The 13,557-nt window shown below is 46.2% G+C and overlaps 1 protein-coding gene across 4 annotated transcripts in view; it reads right to left on the reverse strand.

Moving 5' to 3' along the window:
- The window catches only part of ascc3 (activating signal cointegrator 1 complex subunit 3), a 777,147-nt gene that overhangs the window by 686,817 nt on the left and 76,773 nt on the right, over positions 1-13,557 (reverse strand). The window lies entirely within an intron of this gene.

Raw genomic sequence — 13,557 nt, forward strand, 5'->3', positions numbered from 1 at the left:
AGTTGTGAGGCTGTGGAATTCATGTACAGGGTTAATGATCGAGGGAGAAAACACCACAAAATTCAAAATTAGATTAGATAAGTGGATGAAGGAAAAGCAGATAAAGGGATAGGGGAACATGACATGTAAATGAGATTAGAGCGATTTGCTCACACGTGGTGTAAATGACAACATGGACTGGTTCCATGTTCTATTTTCTATGTAAGCTAAACTTGAAGGGATGGGTCCAATTAAAGGGGAGTGTCACAACAGATTACACTTCAAAAGTACTTTATTTGTTGTAAAGCGCTTTGGGACGTCCGGTGGTCGTGAAAGGCGCGATATAAATTAACGTCTTTCTTTTTTCTTTGAACAAAGACACAGAAATTTGGCCAGCTTTGAGAGCTTCAGTCGGGAATACAACCAATTAGCAACCTTTGCTAAGGCAATAAAGGCAGACAAGTCGTAGACAATATTATGGGACAGACAACAAATGGTGAAGGCATGAGTCTGCAATGGAGCAGCCCAGCACCCAATCTCTTGCTTGATAGCTGCTTAGTGGTGGATGAGGTACTTGTAAGGATAGTTTCCTCTATGCCATTCCATGGTAGCCTCTCCATTGCAGGCATCTCTGCAGCAGATGGAACAGCTCTGCATGTGCTGCTCTATTGAACCAGGCTCTAAGACCATTAGTACCCACAATTATCGAGTGTAGATATGCCTGCACCTATGACTGGGCCTGGAGAAATGGTTGGCAGCCAATTAGGCAACATTAGCTTTTGAATATCCTACCCTCTGTCATGCAATACCACCTAATGCGGTGACAGAGTCTGAGGCTTTCGTATTGGACTGTTCAGCCACTAAAGAACTCACTTCAGGAGTGGAAGCAAGTCTTCCTCGATTCCGAGGGACTGTCTATGATGATGACCACCTAATGTATGATGTGCTCTAATTGGTCTGCAAAGATATATCCAGCATAAATGTTAGTCTAGCATTCACATACAATGGTGACATGCAATTTCCTTAGCAAAGAGGAGCCTCAACCAGCACATGTCTGTCAAGGTGAAATAATTTTACCTCGGTCTGCAGATACAGGTGCTGGCAAGAGGACAAACAACACTCCTTGAGCAGCCTAACCTGCCTTACATCCATTACTAAGTCTTCCTCTTCTAAATAGGTTAGCTTAGAGGAAACTGACTGGTTCCAATGAGCTTTCCCAATTATAGTATAGGGGATAAACATATAAGTAGGGACAAATGGCACAAAGACGAATGAATGTTTAAACTCCAGCAGCAAAGAAAATTACATTAACAAAAATAGTGCAGAAATGGCCTAAAAACACCTACGTTAACATTCTGTGCCCCATAAATAGTCTCCCACCTGTTTCCACATCCCACAACCGTGAATGCCAAACTTCTTGGACATAGGTCAGACTTGGTGCCCTGGATGCTAGAAAGTTGGGTGCAGGACTCCCCATCTATTGAGTACACTAATAAAGCTCCTGCCTGCTTCAGACAGCAGCTTACACTGGCTGCCCCAGACCCCACCAAGACATTCACCAGCCAGAACTGATTTCTGTCTATAGTTCATTGTGCTCTATTTGTATCCTTTTTTGGGGGTGCAACGGGCCCCATTATCGCCCCCAATTAATTCAACACCTTCAAATGAACAATTTAAGCACGCACTCATCGGAGCGGTCAACGGAGAGCCCTTATGAGCTATATAATATAGTGCAATTCCAATCCAATTAAAGGAATTACAATGTGGAGATTAACCTACTTTCAGCCATCAGCCTCAATAATTGTATTCCATACAATACACCATGATTTATCTACCAGTTGACAACAAAAGGAATCAAATATGAAGCAACGGTTGTATTCAGATTTTCAATTATTTCTCTCAAATGTGTAGGTTAAACACACAATGAGGGTACCATGCCAAAAGCACTATTCTGCTTTCTGCATCGTATGATCCATTACGTATAATTTGCATATAGCATCCATTCTCTGATCTTGTCAGTGGTTAAGTGTCATTTCAATACAAAAGGAATGGCAATTTTAAATAGTCCCTGCTATGGCAATTAACAATGCACAAAGTTAAGGGCTACATGAGACATACAGTAATATAATTTTGAAATTCAGAATAATTTCCTGTTAAGTGGGCTGTGTAATCAACTGAACCAAACCATTCTATAATTATAGCTACCAATGCATTATCTATTATAATTATGGCATCAACAATAAGTATTTATACAGCGCCTTTAACGTAGTAAAACTTCCCAAGGCGTTTTACAGGAACGTTATCAAAATTCGACACCGAGCCACATAAGGAGATATTAGGACAGATGACCAATCGCTTGGTCAAAGAGGTAGGTTTTAAGGAGTGCCTGAAAGGAGAATGAAGGAGAGGTAGAGAGGATTAGGGCCCAGGCAGCTGAAGGCACATCCGCTAATGGTGGAGCGATTAAAATCGAGGCGGGGGCGGGGGGGGGTGGTAATGTAAGAGGTCACAATTTTAGGAGCACAGAGATGTTGGAGGCTGCAGGAAGTTTGAGACATGGGGAGGGGCAAGACCATGGAGAGATTTGAAAACAAGAATGAGAATTTTAAAATTAACAAAAATTTGGAGATATTGGGCCCAATAATAACGCACAGGTGGGATCTGAGCGGGGGGGGTACAAGTGCGGAAGATCGTGGGAATGTCTGACTTCAACAGGGATAACTCATCATCATTTTAGTTCCAGGTTTTGCGTCTCCAATGTTCTCCCTCTACTACGTCCACTCACCCCAGTCTTTATGCAATGCGATCCCACCTCAGTTAGCTTTACAGATTTTCAGCAGCTGTCCTCAAATGCATGCCAATGGGACTCGCGATGCATCAGCTTCATAGTCGCACTTATCGAATGCACTGCATCCATTGGATGCACACATACCTTACAGACACGCATAGGTTCTGTTGGTCTCCCTTGCAGGAGAGCCCAAAATATAAGGGAGAGGGAGGGGCATGGAGGTGTTCCACCACAGCACCGAAATGAAACATGGTCACCTTAATCAAGCTGAATTTCAATTTTTTTTTTTACATTTTTATGACTAAATCATATCTGTCTCTTCTCTCCTTCAGATCCATCATGCGAAGAACAGCACCCTATTGCCCTTCCGGACAACGTTCCCTCAATGGAGCGGATTCCGTCTGAGAATACACAGTCACAAGACACACGCTTACCAGGCACCAGCGTAAACACAAGCACTTCGGTGGGTCCTGAGAGTGTTAGGCAGGTTCTCACCTGGTGAAACACAGTTCTCTCGTGAGAACGAGCAGAGAATGGTGGTTGGGACAGCTGTGAAGAGTCCACAACTGAGGTCACTGCCCTCTCCAAGTTCTGTTCAGCAGGACAGAGATGCTGAACCCCAGGGGCCATCAATGAAAAGGAGTATGATAGAGGGTCAGCAGCAAATGTATGAGGTACTAGCAATCGGTACATGCACACTGTCCACAATAGCACAGAGGATGGAGTAATCCAGTTCAAGTATTTGTGGACTGATGTCGCAGGCAATTGTGAGGATGTTTACCATGGATAGAGTCGCCTCCTCTGTGAAATTTCAAACGCGGTGCTCTAATCAGTCCCTGCAGTCAATGACCTCGACTGTCCAAGCTATGGATGACAATATTTCTGCTGTATTTCTGATATATACCTTAACTGTGGCCTTACAAGAGGTCACTGATCTGTTCCAAGCTGCTCTCTTGCAGAGAGGTAGGAGTGATGTGCTGCTGGCTCAGGAAAGGGATGATGGTGAAAGGAGACATTGAACTGGGAATGCCACCCAAAATTCCCACATCTCACCAGTTGTCGCACCACATTCTCCTCTCCCCCCCCCCCCCCCGGGGGTGACCCCCAGCATCCCCTCAACCAGTGCCCAATACGCTACCACCTCTCCCGATGGCCGAGTCCGCCCCGCATAAGTGCATGTGGAGCAATCTCTGGAGGAATCCTCATGGGCTCCAACACCCAGAGGTTGTGGGCCAATGGTAGGGAATGGAAAAGTAAAGCTTTGTCGTACACCGAGGTGTTTATGAAAATATTGTGTTAAGTTTAAGTTATTTATTCACAAAAAATGTATTAATTTGCACCACTTTATCATGTTCACCATTCTTGCTTGCCAAGTGCAAACAATGGTTTTCAGGTGCTTGGTGATGATTGTGAAGACATGAATTGATCGAGACCAATTGGTGCCTGTGCAATGGATGGATGGTTGCTTGCAGGCCTGCTTTATGTCAGTGGGAGTGGTTAGGAGGGAGGATGAAGGAGATACAATAGTTACGTTGGTCCAATCTGAGTGACAAACTGAACCTTAGAATTATAGAATAATAGAATCATGGGCTCAAAATTGGCTAGGAGTTGCTCCGTTTTTTTTTGGCATAACTTAAAAATCCCCACTTTTCCTAACAAACTTGCTCCAGAGTAACTGAATTAGTTACGATTTTAAAAAAAAATTCTCTCAAAATGGGGCGTTCCCAGTCACCTACGCCAGTTTTGGCCATTTAGGCAACTTTGGCCAGCTAATAGTTACTCCAAATCTACTTAGGCCAATGTATGTGGCCACTTCAGAAAACCCTATCGGAGAGTTAAGAAATCAGCGCACGTTAGTACATTCTAAAGCAACAAGACTTACAAAGCACTAAACAAAGCACAAAAAGTAATAAGCAGTCAATAGCAAATAAAAAATAGAAGGCACATAAACTCCGCCTGTTTATCAAAAACATCGCCTCTTGCTTTACTATTATAAGAGGTCCCGCCCGACCAAATCTGAAATGAAAAAATTGGACCAAAAAGCACCCTTATTCACCAAACACTGATGATTAAACTTTCGACTCAACCCCAGCAAGGCTTAATTAAAACCTATTTAACACTACTCTTCCTGACATTGACCCTGGCCATCTTAATCACAGTAGTTTAAACCACGAACACGCTACTTACACAGCGGGCCGGTGCGGGAGACCACTTGGCCAGGGTTAGGGGCGGGTCCCTCTAACATAGGCTGCAGGACGTGCTGGGGGAGAGGAGCTACTGCGCATGCGCGCACACTCGAACGCGCATGTGCAGACGTCCCGGCACTGTTTTCAGCGCCGGGACCCTGGCTCTGCCCCCGAATCCACTGGCCACACTACGTCACCACCGAAGAGAGGTTGGACAGCGGCCAAAGTCGGGGGGGGGGGAGATTTTCGGCGCGCTTGGAGTCGTGGAAAAGTGGCACACCTCGGGTGAGTGCGCCAAAAATCGGCAGGGGCCAATTTTGAGCCCAAGGAATGGTTACAGCACGGAAGGCTATTCGGCCCGTCGAGCTCTTCTCTTCTCTTCTCTTCTCTTCTCTTCTCTTCTCTTCTCTTCTCTTCTCTTCTCTTCTCTTCTCTTCTCTTCTCTTCTCTTCTCTGTAGCCCTGCAATTTTTTTTTCCCTTCAGACACTTATCCAACTCCCTTTTGAAAGATAGGATTGAGTCTGCCTCCACCACCCTTTCAGGCAGTGCATTCCAGATCTGTGTAAAAAAGTTTTTCCAACGCCGTCTTTGGTTCTTTTGCCAATCATCTTAAGTAAATCTGTGTCCTCTCGTTCTTGGCCCTTCTGCCAATGGGAACACTTTCTATCGACTCTGCCCAGACCCCTCATGATTTTGAACACCTCTAACTAATCCTCTCTCAATCTCTCTGCTCCAAGAACAACCCCAACTTCTCCACTCTATTGAAGTCCCTCATTCCTGGGATCATTCTCGTAAATCTTTTCTGCACCTTCTCTAAAGCCTTCACATCCTTCCTAAAGTGTGGTGCCCAGAATTGGACACAGTGATCCAATTGGGGCCGAACTAGTGTTTTATACAGGTTCTTCATAATTTCTACACTTTTGTACTCTTATACCTCTATTTATGAAGCCCAGCATCCCACAAGGCTTTTTAACTGCTTTCTCAACCGGCCCTACCACCTTCAACGATTTGTGCACACATACCCCCAGGCCCCTCTGTTCGTACACCCCCTTTAGGATTGTACCATTTAGTTTATATGTCCTCTCCTCATTCTTTCTACCAAAATACATCAGTTCACATTTTTCTGCATTAAGTTTCAACTGCCACGTGTCCGCCCATTTCACCAGCCTGTCGATGTCTTCCTGAAGTCGGTCACCCTCCTCCTCACTGTTCACTATACTTCCAAGTTTTGTGTCATCTGCAAATTTTGAAATTGTGCCCTGTATACCCACTTCCAAGTCATCAATATATATCAAGAAAAGCAGTGGTCCTAGAACCGACCCCTGGGGAACACCAATGTATATCTTCCTCCGATCTGAAAAACAACCGTTCACTACCACACTCTGTTTCCAATCACTTGGCAAATTTTGTATTTATGCTGCCACTGTCCATTTTATTCCATGGGCTTTAACTTTGCTGGCAAGCCAATTATGTGGCACTTTGTCAAACGCCTTGGGAAAACCCTCTCTGTTACCTCATCAAAAAACTCGATCAAGTTGGTTAAACACGATTTGCCTTTAACAAATCCGTGCTGGCTTTCCCTATCCAAATGACTTAATTTTGTCCTTGATTAGTGTTTCTAAAAGCTTCCCCACTACAGAGGTTAAACTGACTGGCCTGTAGTTGCTGGGTTTATCTTCATACCCTTTTTTGAACAATGGTGTAACATTTGCAATTCTCCAGTCCTCTGGCACCACCCCCATATCGAAGGAAGATTGGAATATTATGGTTCGTAACTCTGCGATTTCCACCCTCAATTCCCTCAGCATCTAGGATGCATCTCATGAACCTTTTCTTGTGGTTGCACACCAGTTAAACATTGATGGAATGAAATCCCTCGCATATGATGAATGGTCTTGGTTGATCTGGTGGTGCTGGGATTGCCACGTGTGCAATCGATGGCACCCTGTATCTGTGGGAAGCCAGCTAGAGATGCAAATCCAAGTGCCCACTCATTCTGGCTATTGTCATCACAGGGGAAATATATATGCCTCCCAACCCTGACAAACAATCCATCAGTCACCTGCCGTATGCATTTATGTGCTGCCGTCTGCGAAACCCTCACTATGTCTCCGATAGGGTCCTGGGAGGAACCAGGAATACAAAAATGGAGGGCGATGGTGACTTTCATAGCCACTGGTATGCATGGCCACCAGGTAGCAGGTCTTCTCTGCTTAAAAAGCTGCCGATGTCTGCAACCATCCAACTAGTCAATCTCAGCCTTTGGAAGCACTGCACGCCTAAGAGATCAAGGAAGCTGTGCCTCTGCATGTTGTGGGTAGTGCCTCCTACAAACTCAACCCCTCTATTGCTCCCCTCTCTGTTGTCCGCCTTCAGCACCCTCCACAACAAGACCTGGCCGCTGTGGATGTTGAATGTCTTCCTCGTCTGAAGTCCAACCAAAAGCAGCATGACCCAACCCATGCTGACGATACAAAGATGGGAGGAAAAGCAATGTGTGAGGAGGACACAAAAATCTGCAAAAGGACAGACAGGCTAAGTGAGTGGGCAAAAATTGGCCAGATGGAGTATAATGTTGGAAAATGTGAGGTCACGCACTTTGGCAGAAAAAAAAATCAAAGAGCAAGTTATTATTTAAATGGAGAAAAATTGTAAGTGCTGCAGTAGAGCAGGTCCTGGGGGTACTTGTGCATGAAACACAAAAAGTTAGTATGCAGGTACAAGCAAGTGATCAGGAAGACCAATGGAATCTTGACCTTTATTGCAAAGGGGATGGAATATAAAAGCAGGGAAGTCTTACTATAGTTATACAGGGTATTGGTGAGACCACACCTGGAATACTGTGTGCAGTTTTGGTTTCCATATTTACGAAAGGATATACTTGCTTTGGAGGCAGTTCAGAGAAGGTTCACTCGGTTGATTCCGGAGATAAGGGAGTTGACTTATGAGGAAAGATTGAGTAGGTTGGCCTCTACTCATTGGAATTCAGAAGAATGAGAGGTGATCTTATCGAAACGTATAAGATTATGAGGGGGCTTGACAAGCTGGATGCAGAGAGGATGTTTCCACTGATAGGGGAGACTTGAACTAGGAGGCATTAGCTTAGAATAAGGGGCAGCCCATTTAAAACTGCGATGAGGAGGAATTTCTTTTCTGAGGGTTGTAAATCTGTGGAATTTGCTGCCTCAGAGAGCTGTGCAAGCTCGGACATTCAATAAATTTAAGACAGAGATAGACAGTTTCTTAACCGATCAGGGAATAAGGGGTTATGGGGAGCGAGCAGAAAAGTGGACCTAAATCCATGAACGGATCAGCCATGATCGTATTAAACGGCCGACTCCTACTCCTATTTCTTATGTTCTTATGTTCTATGTCAACACCTCAAAATTGTACATCATCATCAAAGGCAATTCTTCGGAATCGAGGAAGACTTGCTTCCACTCTTAAAATGAGTCCTTAGGTGGCTGAACAGTCCAATACGAGAACCAGTCTGTCACACGTGGAACAGATAGTCGTTGAGGGAAAGGGTGGGTGGAACAGGTTTGTCGCATGCTCTTTCCGCTGCCTGCGCCTGATTTCTGCATGCTCTTGGCGATGAGACTCAAGGTGCCCAGAGCCCTCCCGGATGCACTTCCTCCACTCAGGGCGGTCTTTGGCCAGGGACTCCCAGGTGTCGGTGTGAATGTTGCACTTTGTCAGGGAGGCTTTGAAGATGTCCTTGTAACGTTTCCTCTGCCCAGCTTTGGCTTGTTTGCCATGAAGCAGTTCAGAGTAGAGCACTTGCTTTGGGAATCTCGTGTCTGGCATGCAAACAACGTGCCTGCCCAGTGGAGCTGATCAAGTGTGGTGAGTGCTTCAATGCTGGGGATGTTGGCCTGGTCAAGGATGCTAATGTTGGTGCGTCTGTCCTCCCAGGGGATTTCTGGTCTTAACAAGAACTCTCACCAAGCTGCCATGAGCACTGACCCTTTATTCATATAGAGAAATCTGACCTTTAACAATCCCCATTAAGTGCCACTCAATCTCGTCTGCGTTTTTTTTCCCCTAAGTTTCCCAAATCCGTGGAAATCCATGCAGGAGGCAATAATATCAAATCACTGCCAAAATCTCTGAAAATGCACCTCATTTAATTATAATTGATCCGCCTCTCCAGAGCAGGTTATTTGGACACCCCAATATACGTTGTGGTTAAAATGGAAACAGATGCTCCATGACAGGTTGGAGTTCAGTTTTGCAGTTGTTGTTGTTGTTGTTGTTGTTTTTGTTTGTCGTGGCGATCGGGGGGGTTAAAATTTCCCCCCATTGTATTTTGTATACAAATGCTAAATTCTAATCAAACAGTGTGTTTTCACTGAGGAAGGTAAATCTCTATTCTTTATGCTTTGGTAATGAATTCAATCTTTATAAATGGCAGCAATTTTAAAATCAATCCACACTAAGGGCCCAATTTTGGCCATGACTTGCTTCAATTTTTTTGGAGTAAGTTAGTTTTTCTGGTGTGTTTAAAAAAATGCCATTTTCCCCAATAAACTTGCTCCAGAGTTAGGTACGATTTTTTTTAGTTTAGTTTTTTTTCCAAAAGGGGGCGTTCCCAGCCACTTACGCCAGTTTTGGCCATTTATGTCAGTTTGGCCAGCTAAAACTTAATCCAAATCGACTTAGATCAGCGTATGTGGCCAGCTCTGAAAAACATTGCGGGCAATTAAGAATTCAGCGCAGGTTAGTACATTTAAAACACTAAGACTTACAAAGTACTAAACAAAGCACAAAAAGTAATAAGAAATCAATCAATAACAAATAAAAAAAATAGAAGTCCTACCTTTATGCCAGAAACAAGTTTTCTTTTTAAAGTCCCCCCCCCCCCAAAAAAAAAAACTCTCCTCACTAAACAAAGCACAACCATCAATAAATAAAAAATAAAACTCCAGTCCAACCTCGGCCCGGGAAGTCAGCGGGCCGGCCGGCCGGTGCGGGACATCACTCAGCCGTGGATAAGGGCTGCGAGCATCGGGTCCTGCTCACAGCCCGCAGGAAACACTGGGAAAGCGAGGAGCATGCGTGCAGACTCCACTGCACATACGCGCAGCTGCAGGCAGTATTTTCTGCGCTGGGCTGTTGCTCCGCCCCCACTGCACTATGTACGCCACGCTAGGACACGGGAGACTCGGCAGTGTGGGCAGGATAGGGGCCACTTTTTTTCGGCACCGTTTCCAACGCGCAAAGTCGGCCTAAAAAAAGGGTTGGGGAAAATTGGGCCCCATATCTCAATTAAGTATGGTCAGAATTATGTCTTCTCAATAGGGGTTATGCCAAAAATGTATTTCTGTAATTGAATCCAACATTAATAATTTTAAACATTCAATTATAGTACATTAAATTGATGATATTCAATCCAAAGCTCACATCTCCCCTTAACAATAGACAAAAAAAAGTCATCTCCACAGAATCATAGAAACTTACAGCACAGAAGGAGGCCATTTCACATCTACATATTGATTGGGCTAACCAAACTGGTAGCAATGCGGTGGTGGAGGATTTCCTGGAGTGTATTAGGGATGGTTTTCTAGACCAATATGTTGAGGAACCAACTAGAGACCTGGCCATCCTAGACTGGATGATGTGTAATGAGAAGGGACTAGGGGAAGAGTGACCATAATATGGTCGAATTCTTTATTAAGATGGAGAGTGACACAGTTAATTCGAAAACTAGGGTCGTGAATTTAAGGAAAGGTAACTTCGATGGTATGAGGCGTGAATTGGCTAGAAGAGACTGGCAAAGGATACTTAAAGGGTTGACGATGGATAAGCAATGGCAAACATTTAAAGATCACATGGGTTAGCTTCAGCAATTATACATCCCTGTCTGGAGTAAAAATAAAACAGGGAAGGTGACTCAACCATGGCTAACGAGGGAAATTAAGGATAGTGTTAAATCCAAGGAAGAGGCATATAAATTGGCCAGAAAAAGCAGCAAACTTGAGGACTGGGAGAAATTTAGAATTCAGCAGAGGAGGAAGACGACTTTAATTAAGAGGGGGAAAATAGAGTACGAGAGGAAGCTTGCCGGGAACATAAAAACTGACTGTAAAATCTTCTATAGATATGTGAAAAGAAAAAGATTAGTGAAGACAAACGTAGGTCCTTTGCAGTCGGATTCAGGTGAATTTATAATGGGGAACAAAGAAATGACAGATCAACTGAACAAATACTTTGGTTCTGTCTTCACGAAGGAAGACACAAATAACCTTCCGGATGTACTAGGGGACCGAGGGTCTAGTGAGAAGGAGGAACTGAAGGATATCCTTATTAGGCAGGAAATTGTGTTAAGGAAATTGATGGGATTGAAGGCAGATAAATCCCCGTGCCTGATAGGCTGCATCCCTGAGTACTTAAGGAAGTGGCCCTAGAAATAGTGGATGCATTGGTGATCATTTTCCAACAGTCTATCGACTTTGGATCAATTCCCATGGACTGGAGGGTAGCTAATGTAACACCACTTTTTAAAAAAGGAGGGAGAAAACGGGTAATTATAGACCGGTTAGCCTGACATCAGTAGTGGGGAAAATGTCAGAATCAATCATTAAGGATGAAATTGCAGCACATTTGGAAAGCAGTGACAGGATCGGTCCAAGTCAGCATGGATTTATGATGGGGAAATCATGCTTGACGAATCTTCTGGAATTTTTTAAGGATGTAACTAGCAGAGTGGGCAAGGGAGAACCAGTGGATGTGGTGTATTTGGACTTTCAAAAGGTTTTTGACAAGTCCAACACAAGCAGTTGGTGTGCAAAATCAAAGCACATGGTATTGGGGATAATGTACTGACGTGAAGAGAGAACTGGTTGGCAGACAGGAAGCAGAGAGTCAGGATAAATGGGTCCTTTTCGGAATGGCAGGCAGTGACTCGTTGAGTGCCGCAGGGCTCAGTGCTGGGTCCCCAGCTCTTTACAATATACATTATTGATTTGGATGAAGGAATTGAGTGTAATATCTCCAAGTTTGCAGATGACACTAAACTGGGTGGCGGTGTGAGCCGTGAGGAGGACGCTAAGAGGCTGCAGGATGACTTGGACAGGTTAGGAGAGTGGGCAAATGCATGGCAGATGCAGTATAATATGGATAAATGTGAGGTTATCCACTTTGAGGGCAAAAACACAGAGGCAGATTATCTGAATGGCGGCAGATTAGGAAAAGGGGAGGTGCAACGAGACCTGGATGTCATGGTTTGTCAGTCATTGAAAGTTGGCATGCAGATACAGCAGGCGGTGAAGGCGACAAATGGCATGTTGGCCTTCATAGCTAGGGAATTTGAGTATAGGAGCAGGGAGGTCTTACTACAGTTGTACAGGGCCTTGGTGAGACCTCACCTGGAATATTGTGTTCAGTTTTGGTCTCCTAATCTGAGGAAGGACGCTCTTGCTATTGAGGGAGTTGAGTGAAGATTCACCAGACTGATTCCAGGGATGGCTGGACTGATATATGAGGAGAGACTGGATCAACTGAGCAGTGTTCCTCCACTTGTCCCCCTGGAGTTTGTTGGTTGTATTGGGGGGTGTGACGAGATGCTGAGAGAGATCCTGGACCTGAGATATTTAAGAAGGACGTCACAGTCGAACAGTCAAACTGCCAACCAGGCACCACAAAGCAGGCCAGAGAACCGCTCGATCCGGGATCACAGGAACACTCGGCCCAAACGGTCGGAGGGAGCCCTGCCCACTGTGGCTGTGGGACCGGTGTCCAGGGCTGTGGGACCGGTGTCCAGGACTGCCCCGTCACTGATGCCGGGTGACGATAACTTGGTCGTGTGCAACTGTGGCCAGGACGCACTACTGCTGACTGTTCGGAAGGACGGACCCAACCAGGGCCGGAGGTTTTACAAATGCAACGTGGGCAGTTGCAACTTCTTCCTGTGGGCTGACCAGGATGCTGGGGGCTCGGGGGGCGCTGGAGGAGCAGTCAGCAGGGGCGGAACAGCCCCTGGTGTGGGGGGCTTCCGTCGGGCTGGAAGCGATGGGACCTCCGGTGGAGGGAATGCGGTGTGCTCGTGCAACCAGCCAGCAGTCACCCGCACGGTGCAGAAAGACGGACCCAACAAGGGACGAGCATTCCACACCTGCTCCAAGCCCAGAGACCAGCAGTGTGGCTTCTTCCAGTGGGCCGATGAGAACGTTCCACCAGGTGCGTGACAGAGACTCCACGACAATGTCCTCGTATTTCTTCACCCATTACCCTGCCCAGCGCAGCCTCACTGGCAGATTGTAGCTCTCCAACTGCTCCCTGGGATCCCATGGTCTGTGACGCTTCATCTGAGCAGCCACAGGGCGGTGAGCAATAGTGAGGGGGGCCGGGTGTGAGGGGTGGGGGGGGGCCGGGTGTGGGGGCCGGGTGTGGGGTGTGGGGGGACCGGGTTGGGGGGGGCGGGTGTGGGAGGTGGGGGAGCCGAGGGCGGGGGGCCGGGTGGGGGGGGGCCAGGTCGGGGGGTGGAGGGGCCAGGTGTGGGGGGCGGGGGGCTGGGAGCAGGGTGGGGGGCCGGGGGTTGGCGGGGCCAGGTGTGGGGGGTGGGGGGCCGGGGGTGGGGGGGACCAGGTCGGGGGGTGGAGGGC

This window comes from Pristiophorus japonicus, chromosome 7, assembly GCF_044704955.1.
Source record: "Pristiophorus japonicus isolate sPriJap1 chromosome 7, sPriJap1.hap1, whole genome shotgun sequence".
Taxonomy (NCBI): domain Eukaryota; kingdom Metazoa; phylum Chordata; class Chondrichthyes; family Pristiophoridae; genus Pristiophorus; species Pristiophorus japonicus.